This window comes from Austrofundulus limnaeus, unplaced genomic scaffold (assembly GCF_001266775.1).
Source record: "Austrofundulus limnaeus strain Quisiro unplaced genomic scaffold, Austrofundulus_limnaeus-1.0 Scaffold128, whole genome shotgun sequence".
In the NCBI taxonomy this organism is placed as follows: domain Eukaryota; kingdom Metazoa; phylum Chordata; class Actinopteri; order Cyprinodontiformes; family Rivulidae; genus Austrofundulus; species Austrofundulus limnaeus.
This window is the reverse complement of record NW_013952530.1, coordinates 528,735-539,682: the sequence shown is the minus strand read 5'-3', so window position 1 is coordinate 539,682 and position 10,948 is coordinate 528,735. Positions and strand designations below refer to the sequence as shown.

General features: G+C 41.1%; 1 protein-coding gene across 1 annotated transcript in view; it reads left to right on the top strand.

Annotated features, from left to right (window-relative positions):
- Nucleotides 1-541: 541 nt before the first annotated feature.
- LOC106522373 (plexin-A1) overlaps nucleotides 542-10,948 on the top strand; it is a gene marked incomplete in the record, with an annotated part of 278,427 nt that continues 268,020 nt past the window's right edge. Inside the window, 1 exon segment of the mRNA XM_014015353.1 lies at nucleotides 542-760.

Genomic DNA, 10,948 nt, shown 5'->3' with positions numbered 1-10,948 from the left:
GAGAGAGAGAGAGAGAGAGAGAGAGAGAGACAGTGTGTGAGAGAGAGAGAGATTAATATAGTATGTCCTTTCAGGTTTTTAGGCCTTCTGGCACCAGAATATGATGCAACATTAAAGTTATTAAATTAGTTTGAATTTATGATCTTGGAATCACTTGGAAAAAAATTTTCAAGCTCGTTTAAATTAAATAATTTGTTTTCATTTAAACCTTGTGCATTTTTTATCAGAAGAGTCAGAGGTATTCTGTGTTGTTTTGTGAGTCAGAMGCTGAAGAATTKGAAAGCCACAATAAAACCAACACAAACGTAAACACTGCTCCAGAGTCCGTTTTGATTTTACAAGTTGTGCTAAATKAGTGGTTCACCCACTTCAGCCTCTGTAAAGGACTCCAGGAGCCGCAGGGGTCCAGTGCTGCCACCCATGCGCGCCGCGCAGAAGTGCGCCTGGACGACGCGACGTGACGCAGACGCGCCGCCAGGGGGCGCGCCGTCACTGAGCTCTCTCTCTCTCTCTCTCTCCTCTCCTCGGCTTTTTTTTTTCTCTCTCTGTCTGTCTCTCTCTCTCTCGGCGTCTACCAAGTGGGGATGCCGGAGTCCAACCGCAGCTCTCGTCTCATTCATGCTGAGCGCTGCTCTCCTGCGCGCGGATCCGCAGAGCTGAGTGTGTGACAAGCCGAGCGGCCATGGAAACGTCTCGTGCTGCAACTCTGACATCCCAAACTAATGCACGCCGAGTTGGACCAACGCAAACGGATTAATCAGTAAGTACCACCAAACTTTTTCTTTGTCCTTTTTTTTTCTTTTGATGGATAGCCCTTTCTCACACAAAAAAAAAAAAAAACCCAAAAAAAGGTTGGAGACTTTCCTCTCCTCCGAGCTTTTCCTCTTTTCTTTCCGCCGGAGCTTCTCTCCGGTCCTCACCTGGGAGATAAACCGCTCACGGAGCGGTCTCGCACTGCGGGAGAAATGTCCGTTTTTGTTTGTGCCACTTGGATCACCTGTGCCACGGCTGCACGCGCGCGCGGGGGGGAGCAGCCGAAACGCACGACGAGGGTCGCGGATCCCCAACAGGAACTGAACGTCACCTGGTTTTAATCGCTTCTTATTTTTTTGGTGGGGATTTCTGAGATGTTGAAGGTGAAATAATGTTTCATTTTAAGAACTATGTTTTTTTTATTAGACTATTTAGAATCGTGGAGCAGAAGTGTTTTCAAATAGTTTGTGGGATTTTTAACTTGTATGATTATTAACATGAAGGAATTAGATTCAGTATATTCCAAAACATTAAACACAAAAACATAAAATCAACTTGGAAACATAAGTTACCTGTCTGCATAAGAGCACATCTGATTWTTTTATTTTATTTTTTTGTGCAGCATGACTTGTTTCCAACTTTATTCATCCATAGGTGCATCTTTCATGTGTTTGGTTTTACATTCTTGTGGGCGTTCTTTCATATCTCTCTTATTTCTTGTCATAAAATGTGTGCGTGCTGCCCTTTTTACCCACCCACTTCAAATCATCTGGGAGTCACATCAACATGCACTGACAGTTTCATGTCACCTTATGAATTTTTGACTCRTGAAGCGTGGGCTGATTTCAAGAGACTACGGGCAGCAAGCCACCGGTCGGGCTGCCAAACACACAGGAAAAACAAAAAGAAGAAGAAGAAAAATCTCTTTAGTTGTGCAGGAGAAAAAGCAGCACCTTCTCTTTCGTATTCCGAACATCTCCTGCTCTCCTTTCCCGCTTTCATCCCCTCTCAGGGTTTGAGCTTGTGAGGATGACTGAGATGATGTGGAAGTGATGGAGGAGATGCAAGGACATGTGAGGAATAAGGGACTTATCCCCTCCTCCTCCTCCTCCTCCTCCTCCTCCTCCTCCTTCTCCGTTCTTTCTCTCTTAAGTGCATGTGTCATGATACGCCTGCACTGGGACTCGTCGATAAGGCTGAAACCTTGAGCATCACCTCCACTTTAGGGGCTTCGGCATGACATCCAAAGTGACTGCACACATGGTTACGCTGACATGATGACTAGGGAACGTGTTCGTTCGTGTTAGACCTGCGAGCAACAACGACTTTCGTGGAGCTTTTCAGCCCCGAATGAGTCACGGAGTCGGACTCGGGGCAACAGGGATGTGCTGTTTGTGCTTTGAGCCCCCTTTTAACCTAATTACCTAGTTTATTCTTGGAGTCTTTTATTATTCATTTGTTCTTAGACGATGGAATCTCTTCTTCCTGCGTGATCAATCTCTTTTTATGTCCTGTAGACAGTGTGGAGATGCTGCGTCCAGCGTTCTGTCAATGGGACTTTGTGTCTTCCCGCACAGATTTAAAGTGTTGCGCATTTTATTGGGTTTGTTAAATTTCTAATTAGGCGCACTGCACTGATTTTATGTAATTTTTTTGTCGAACATATGGCGCCTTTTAGATTGGACTGACTTTACAGTTGAGCTTGTTTGGAGATTCCTTGATCGGGAGTGTTTTTCTACAGAGCGGAGGCGGTGCTGTGGTTAAAACTGTCGCCTCTCAGCAGGAAGRCTGCAGGATTGCCTCCCGGCTCGAACCGTAGCTGCGCGTGTGGGTTTTCACCGGGCGCTCTGGTTTCCTGTCGCAGACCAAAACGTCAGGTTAATGGGTAACTAAATTGTCTCGAGCTGTGGGTGAGAGTGAGAATGGTGGTTTGTCTCTACGAGGCCCTGGGATAGACTTGTGACCTGTCCAGAGTTTGCCGCCTCTCACACAGGGACGCTGGAAAAAGACACCAGATCTTTGCGACTTGGACAGGAAACGCTGGTAAAGACGATGGAGGGATGGAGTGAACTCCATAGAATCACCTCCCATGTCAATAGCAGTAATTTTTTTTTTGATGAAAGCATCCTCAGCCACAGTGTGTGTGTGTGGTTGGGGTCATGTGGGGGTGGTGCTGGAGCTGCTTCAGTGGCTCAGACCCCGACTGAGATGAGAACCACAGAGGATCGACAAAGCTCCCCGCCCTGAGGTGYTTCAGACCTCGAGTAGCTGGAACAAATGAGGCTGCAGGTCCAAAACGCARCATATTGATACATCAGTTTATGCTTATTTTTTATGGGGAACACTCCAAAAAAAAAAAAAATAAATAAAAGAATGTGCTGTAATAAAATGCCCACAGGTTGTAATGAAAAACAACAAAAGGCAAATAGTTTTTCTTCATAATGCTTTCAGACGTCTCACATTTAACCTGCTTRAGCCCAGTGGGAACTGAAGTGCCGACCCAGCAGTCCTCTTTTCCTCTTGAATCACTGATAACTAGACTTTAAAGGAAATGGATATTTTTGCAAGAAAATACTAGTTTGAAGCCCCTCTAACAATGAGGGAGTTCAGTTAGCTTCTAGATATTTCTAGTCTTTATTAGGGCTGTGTATTGGCAAGAATTTGGCGATACGATACATATCATGACAGAGGGGTCACGATACGATATATCCCGATATATTGTGATACTGTAAACAAGGCGATATATTGCGATTTTTTTTGTCCAAAAATTCTATTAAATAAAAACCTCTTACAGGGGAAAAAAATGAGAAGCCAAAATTCATTGTCTCAGAAAATTCTAATATAACATAAACATGCTTTTGATACATTTAGCTGTGTTCTGCTTTGTATTTTATTTTATTTGTTTCATATTTCTTATTTCATCCATGATTTCAATTATCAGACTAAATTTGACAATGGTTTGCAAATATACTGTATATTTTGCAGCTTTTAGTTTTTAATATTAATTTACAATATGGTCACCCAACACTTAACAATAGCCTCTACCTCAAGAGGTAGAGTAGCCAAATGTCTGGCTCACTGCTGCCAACTAGTGGTCAGAGGCTGAATTACAACATAAAAATGAACGGCTGGCAGGAAAGTTGACATTTTAAACCTTAATAAAAAAATCGATACAGGGCTTTAGAATATCGATACAGTATCAGGAAATGAAATATCGTGATATTTCAGTGTATCGATATTTTCTTACACCCCTAGTCTTCACATATTTAATGATGTTTATTGGAATTACAGCAACCGTCAACGATAGACCATAAATCAAAAATATAAAATAAAAACMTATCTTACTGTTATAAGCTGTAAGATGAGAAACTACACCGTTTTTTCCCCACAATGGTTTATTTTAAGATTTTGTGCCATTTTCATTCCAAAAAAATTGTCCTTTTAGATTTTTTAGGGGTGTCCCAATTTGATATCAATATCAGATATCGGTCGGATATTAGCCAAAAAGTGAATAATTGGATTATATCAACCTGCATCTAAAATCTCAGATACAAACCCTCCTTTTTATTTATCTTTTTTAATTTTAAAATATTCTTAGGTTTAAGTTAAAAATGTATGTAACCCATTCGTTAATAATAAATGGGTCAGTTTTGTCATAACTACTGTTTTTGACATTTGTTCAGTGTTTGACTTGATCAATGTTTTTTTTTTTTGAGTTTCCACACTATAAAATTAATAAAAGTAAGTGTGAATCGTTTTGATTGTATCAGCTCAATATTACTATCGGCCAATTCAAATTTGCAATATAGAAAAAGTTGTATCGGGACACCACAAYGATTTCTGTACAGAGCATTTACAAGTTCTTCATTAACATAGACACTTTACAAACCAGTGTCGATTTGTTCAGACACTTTTGCAGCTTTAAAAGTTTTAAAGTACCTGTTTTATAAAAATAATTATTTTAAACATTTACGTTTTCCAGTGACATTAACATCCCCTTCAACAGATAATTATTTATTTTATACTTCGTAATGCAGCGATTTACAAATTCATTTAAGCAATCATTGCATAGAATAATACTATTTTTTTTATTCTGTTCATGATGTCCTTTGTACATTCAGTAAGTGACACAGTGTTTGCAATATGCACAGACTGGAGACTGAAAATGAGGGAAAGGCTTCAAAATAAAATGAGGGCAAGATGGTGAGAAGTGACAAAGCTTTAAAGTCGCTGGCATCTTTTTGATGCAATGAAAGGCCACTGCACATCAATCGGAGGAGGTTGGTTGAAACAGGAAAAGATGCTCCGATAGCACACAGGTGACTGCAGTCAGAGGTGTCGGCTATTTTTAACACTCAGACACCTTGTTAGTTGTCAAAGGACCTGCAAAAAAAGAGTTTGTATGACATTAGCGCCTGCGTGTGGAGTTTTTATGTCAGAGAACATGTGGGTGGGTAATTTCTTGCCCTAATGTGAGCAAGGATATTTCTGCCATTTTGTCAGCAATTAAAAGAATCTCAGCAGCCCGTTTTTTCTCTCTGCTTCTGTAGAGCATGCAGCTTGTGTTTGTTGTCCCAAATGGCCAATTTCTGCCTTATGTTCGGAGCTGTCTAAGCAGTTTAGGCAGCAAAATAATCAGTTTGTGCGCTGTATGCATCTTTGTGTTTCTGTGTGTGTGTGTGCGCGCGTATGATCTACATCTCAATATTTAAAAAAATATATATATAAATGAATAAATCACTGAACCTCTGCTATACTTTGCAGCACAAGTCCATTCAGCATATCCCCCCTCAAACTCACACATCTTCCCTTTACCTTTCTCTCCTTATGGTATTTAGAAGTGGGCCAAGGTCAAAGGCAGGATGTTTCGTTCTTTTTATGCATGGTTTTCAGATGTAAATCGGTCTTTTCTTACCTGTACTGCTGGTTAGATTTTCCATAGGACATGTGGGAGGAAGTAAGTAAGTGGAGGGAAATGCTAAAAAACGGAGTGAAAGATGTCATAAGGGAAGATAAAKCTATTGCAAGTCTACAACATCATACTTCAGATACATAATTTGAAGAACAATTTAGTTTTGTTATGTGTCAAAAACTGGGTTATATCATGGGAACAAAAAAAAACCCTTTACATCCACCTCAGTTCTCTATGTGATGCTGTGGAGTGCATTATGTTTTGCATATCACAGTGTCAGTAAGTTTAAATTTTGCCTCTCGTTTCAAAAATGAATGCCAAAAATGTCTGCCGTGTAAGAATCTAAAAATGAAGAAAAACCCCTTTTTTGTTTTGACTGAATTGTAAAAGCTAATAGAGAGGATTTAAAAACACTGGAAGTGTTTAGGTGTCAAAAGTAGAGACTCAATGGACACGAGGAGGGATCATAGAGGTCCTTGAAGGTGAGAAGAGGAGTCAGAGTGGTTACATGGATTGTCTGCCTTTTTGCTTTTAGCTAAGGCTTAGTGAAAGAGGCGAGGACCAGACGAAAGAGGCTGAAGAAATTGGAACATTGAAAAGGTGTGGAGGTTAAAAGGAAGMGTAATGGTAGACGCTACTTGTCCATCTTTATGACTTTTAGACCATTTCCTTTAGAGCTTTAGAATTTCCACACTAAAAGCATGCAGTGAAGACAGTTTTGGGGAAGCTGACCAATTGATGCTGAAATATATCCATTCATTCATTATCTGTCTCTTGTTCTGGACATGGGTCGCAGGGAGGACCATCTCTTTCCKTAACCAGCTCTTCCAGGAGGATTCCAAGTCTTTCCCAGGCCAGCTGAGAGACATATATTCACACCAGCCCTGTTTAGTCCGCTTTATTCAAACTCAATTTTGTCTAGAAAGTCCGGTTTGTTTTGAGGGGGTGTGAATACGCAATCAAACTCTGATGTGGAACAAAAAAAGCTAGCTCTGGTCTACCTTCAAACCCAGGTCTTCGCTCAGTTGTTCTAACACATTCTCATGTCAGACTCATCAACATGTTGATGCTTGGGCAGGGACCGTCTGCGTCCAGTTTTGATGCGTCTTGTACCCCCTGCGCGTCCGTCCTTGCCGCCCGTGGCTTTTCTGGGTTGCTTTACTTAGGGGTCTTTGGGTCGGGGTCTGAGGTTAACGTGAGGGATCAGGATTAATGGTTAATTTGAGATACTGGGGTTAGGGATAGGCTGTATATAGCTAATATAGGTAAATTTAGGCTCTGGGACGGTTAATTCTCGCGAATTCTCTACATTTAAAAAATGGTTAATATGAGGGATCAGGGTTAATGGTTAATTTTAGGGTCTGTGGTCAGGGATAGGATGTATAGGGCTAATAGAAGTTAAATTTAGGGTCTGGGATGGTTAGTTTCACGCAYTTCCTACTCTTGTAAAAAAATATGACAACGCGCTTGTCTTCCTCCACCTCATCTCGTAAAGAATGGACGTGTGGGGGCTACCCGGCGCGTACGAAAGTTGACGCAGATGGCTACCTGACCAAGCATCAATATGGTGACGTGGGGGGCATGAGAATGCGTTGGTTGTTCAGTGCATGTGTGGATCCCAACTGGACTTGGGACCATCCCAAAAGCCGGAGCCGGAGGTCATTTGGAATAATAGTAATACAGTTACTCATATACATAGTTGCTTGACGTCTGTATAAAGTGAACATCAGTGCTGTGAAGTGGGATGCACTCCTACTCGGTGCACGCCGCCTCACACGGAACCGTCTCAGCCACCTTGTGTGAAAATCAACATCTTCTGCCTCATCGTCCACTCATGCTGATCCCATTGTTGACGAGTGTTTGGCACATTTGCCAAAAACAAAAGAGAAATCCTACAACTGCAAAAATCTGACATCACTCCAAATCTCATGAAGAAGGAAGTTGGGCTCAGTGTCTTCAGAGGTTTTGGCGTCTCTTCCTTCAGTGGCAACAAATGTTGCATGTTTGGTCCCCATTTGTACTGAGTCTACCGGACTATCAGGTGTGAAAACACCCATAGTGTCTCCAACATGTTCTGGGTTTTCTCCCAGATGGCCACATCCCATGCCCCATTCTTCCCTCACCTCTGAACAAAACCCCATGACTTGATCTTAGAGTGCCCTTTTAGATCAACCTATATTTTGAACAAATTGAAAACCAACCACCTGTCCAGGGTGTACCCCGCCCCTCGCACTGTGACTGCTGGATATGGGCACCAGTGATCCATGCAACCCTGAAAAGGCAGAAGCGTGTACAGAAAATGGATGGATGGATGGATGAAAACCAACCAGGTCGGACGGATCAAGGTGGAACAAGTTCTAGAAAGGAAAAGAGATAAAGTTGAGCAAAGTTAAGAAGAGTTTGAAGAATGGACACTGTACTGTCTCTCAGATGAGCAGAAGGGATGATGGAAAATTAAAAACAAAAGTTTCAGGTTGTTTAGTTCTTATCATGGCCCAAGTTTGCTATTCAGAATTCAAAGCTGTAAGAAAGTGATGCAGGAGATTCATTCACAATAGACTGGTTGTTGATTCACTCAAAGATGTGCACGTTTTAAAAAATTTAACAACTACTGTCGTCATGTATTCATAGCTTTAGGCTCATGGTTTCTATGTTCTCATGTGTTCACCTGCTCAGAAAACCTTTCCACAATCAGGTGCCGGACAACCATTTTCAATTTCTCTATACAAAGTCCAGCCCCCTGGAAGAAAATTATCAAGAAAAGATGGATGACAAGTGGCAACTACCTTCACTCGTCACTCACCACAAGGTTGTCGCAGATTCACCTCCAGTTAATGAGCAGTATAAGAGCTGCACAGCCTAAAACCGAATGCTAAAAGTCTGTTATTATTTTCCATGGCTTGTTTTTACCTGCTGCATTGTGTTTTGGACTAGTTTCGAAAAAGCCTGTCAATTATGGCAAAAACTAAAAAGATCATAAATGAAACATAAATAATTCATATTCTTAAAAGAAAGAAAAGTGGGACAGAGTTTACAGCAAAATCACATCTAGGAAGGAAGGAAGGAAGGAAGGAAGGAAGGAAGGAAGGAAGGAAGGAAGGAAGGAAGAGAGGGAAGACAGAAGGATGGACAGCAAGATGGAAAAGAAAGTGTATTTGGCTGTCTGATCAGGCTGCTGACAAAAACAATTTACCAGCTGGTGAAAAATATGAGGTAAAAAGACAATGTCATCGATCTTGTGCTTGAAACCTTTTTGGAGTCACCCCCCCCCCCTCCTTTTAGCTCTGCTGTAAGGAAACTGCAGTAAAAGGATGGGATAGACAGTGCAGAAATGCTGAGTCAGGGGCTACAGTGACACTCCCCTAATCATCCCACACATGCCTTTTTGCACGTGCGCGCACACACACACACACACACACACACTCACACACACACACACACACATCTCATTTTGTTGAGTGCTTAGTCCAAGTGGAGGGAAAGAAAATGCTTTTGAGACGAGCACGTTGTCGTCTTTTGTCTTTGACTTAGTGTTGATGTTTAGGAAATCGGATCAGAGGACCAGATGTGATGCATGTTGTCCTTTATAATGAGAAGCATGGCTACCTGAGCATCCTTTTGCTCAAGGACATCACAGCTGTTGTCCTCCTCCTGTCCCGTGAAGCATCTGCAGCCTGAGTTTATGATTTTTTTTACAGTATTTGATTGTGATTATGTAATTTGTTCCGCACAACTCTAAAAAATGGCCGGGTTATTGTCTTCTTAAATCAACTAAAATGTTATTTTTTTGGTCACATTAGAGAGAAGTGAACAATCTCCGTATAGTTTCAGCCTGTTAAAGCAAGACCCTGTCACTTCTGTTTCCTTCTCCTGCATTTGTCTCACGCTCGTTCCTGGCGACTTTAAATTCACCTGCACTCCCGTCTAAAAGAAAAAAAATGGCCGACAAGACCCAGAAATACTGCGGTTTTGATAGTAAACGCTTCCTCTCCCCCACAATAGAGTAAATCACCGGGTCAAAAACGTGTTGGAAACCCATTTAGGGGCACCTTGTGAGTTCTCCGTTTAAAAGCAGCAGTGCTCTGGCATCTCCCTGGCCGTTTAAAATCTGCCCTGCGAATTGCTACTTTTCTAAAGTTGTGATGCACGGCAAGGTGACGGAGACRGGCAATTTAGCTTTTTGAGAGATGCAGGGGGTTACAAATGGACTAAAATTGAGGAGAAAGTGTTGAGTTTGGTGAAAGCAGAAGTGACACAATCGCAGAAGAGGCTTTTGTTTGGTGAGACGACTTTACTAAACAACCTCAGTCTAATGGGGCTGTCCATTAGTTTCTGATTTTGAGCCCATCTTTGGATTTAAGTATATAGTATTGTGTTGTGTGCTATCATTTATCTTTTGCCCTCTTGCCTCTCAGGTCCTTTCTTCTTTTCATTGAGAATGTTTACACCGTATTCAGAGAAAAATAATAACACATTTTAAAGGGATCTCATTTCAAAGCATTTTTCCAAGGTTTTGTTGTGTGTCTTATTGTGCTATAAGTGATGCGTTTCATTTATTTTATCAAGCTCCGACTTGCTTTTACAGCTACCTACAATCTAATTTCAGACGGATGTTTGTTGGCAACAATGACATCAGATTACAGGGTGCTTTGGATTCTATTTACATCACTGTCCCAGACTTACTTCATGCTGAAGTGACCCATTCATTAATGCCATAATATTGTGTATTTTGTTATCCTGTGTTTTAAAGTGCCTGTGACATGCATATCATTCACATACAAAAGGTCAAAGAGAAAATCCTTTTGCATAGGAAACGTGGCATGATACACATGATTCTACCCATTTTGACACAAAACTGGCATGATTTTAAAAGGAAGTGACATCAAAGGGGAGCTCTTAATAAAAAAAAACACTGATCTTTGTTTATTAAAACAATTTCTTTTCAACTCTGACTTTTATTCATCTCTCTCTGATAGTGACTCAAAATAATCTAAAGAAACATTAGATTATTCTCTACAGTAGGGCTGCCACGATTAATCGATTAATTGACGACTAATCTATTATTGAAATAATCTATGACTAATTTAATAATCGATTAATCGTTTTCTTTTTTTTGTTGTTCTTTACTTTGTTTTTCTCTCCAAACTGCTTTGACACCTTCCACTGCCACATCTGCCTTTCTGTCCTTGACACACATGCACAGTTGAAATCCATGTATGCAAGGAAGTGTTCCGTTCCTCTCATTAAGGAGATGAAGCTGCCTCCAGCAAAGCTTATTCTAGT